This window comes from Sinocyclocheilus grahami, unplaced genomic scaffold (genome assembly GCF_001515645.1).
Source record: "Sinocyclocheilus grahami isolate Dianchi unplaced genomic scaffold, SAMN03320097.WGS_v1.1 scaffold980.1, whole genome shotgun sequence".
Taxonomy (NCBI): Eukaryota; Metazoa; Chordata; class Actinopteri; order Cypriniformes; family Cyprinidae; genus Sinocyclocheilus; species Sinocyclocheilus grahami.
Window position 1 is genome coordinate 464614 of NW_015506159.1, and position 1236 is coordinate 465849.

Consider the following 1236-nt stretch of genomic DNA (forward strand, 5'->3'; position numbering starts at 1 on the left):
TCTGTACACAGAGATATATATATATATATATATATATATATATATATATATATATATATATATATATATATATATATATATATATACAGTATATGCATCTTTTTATATATTAGTATGTTTTAGTAGTGTTTTAGTATGCAAGTTCAAATTCTGTAATGTGATGTGGTCACTACCAAAGCATTACTGTCACTACCGAAAATGTGCAGTCACTATCGAAACATGGGATGTTTTGTCAAAGATAAAGTATACTGAATTATCAATTAAAATGTTATGATAGTTTTTGGTTCAATGTATATTTAAACTAATCCAAAACTTTTAAATCAGTATGATCAACTTTATGCCTTTTATAAAGAAACATCAGATTCAAAATACAACAAATGTAATAAATTGCACTTGAAATATTGTTGAAAATGTAATTGGTATTGATTTACCTTTGACAAAATACAAACCCAATTCCAAAAAAGTTGGGACACTGTACAAATTGTGAGTAAAAAAGGAATGGAATAATTTACAAATCTCATAAACTTATATTTTATTCACAATAGAATATAGATAACATATCAAATGTTGAAAGTGAGACATTTAGAAATGTCATGCGAAATATTGGCTCATTTTGGATTTCATGAGAGCTACACATTCCAAAAAAGTTGGGACAGGTAGCAATAAGAGGCCGGAAAAGTTAAATGTAGATATAAGGAACAGCTGGAGGACCAATTTGCAACTTATTAGGTCAATTGGCAACATGATTGGGTATAAAAAGAGCCTCTCAGAGTGGCAGTGTCTCTCAGAAGTCAAGATGGGCAGAGGATCACCAATTCCCCCAATGCTGCGGCCAAAAATAGTGGAGCAATATCAGAAAGGAGTTTCTCAGAGAAAAATTGCAAAGAGTTTGAAGTTATCATCATCTACAGTGCATAATATCATCCAAAGATTCAGAGAATCTGGAACAATCTCTGTGCGTAAGGGTCAAGGCTGGAAAACCATACTGGATGCCCGTGATCTTCGGGCCCTTAGACGGCACTGCATCACATACAGGAATGCTACTGTAATGGAAATCACAACATGGGCTCAGGAATACTTCCAGAAAACCGTGCCATTCGCCGTTTCCGGCTAAAACTCTATAGATCAAAAAAGAAGCCATATCTAAACATGATCCAGAAGCGCAGGCGTTTTCTCTGGGCCAAGGCTCATTTAAAATGGAATGTGGCAAAGTGGAAAACTGTTCTGTGATCAGAC

The 1236-nt window shown here is 33.8% G+C and overlaps 1 protein-coding gene across 1 annotated transcript in view; it reads left to right on the top strand.

Moving 5' to 3' along the window:
* Positions 1-1236, top strand: part of LOC107565079 (CUB and sushi domain-containing protein 1-like) — a gene marked incomplete at its 3' end in the record, with an annotated part of 65565 nt that overhangs the window by 32150 nt on the left and 32179 nt on the right. The window lies entirely within an intron of this gene.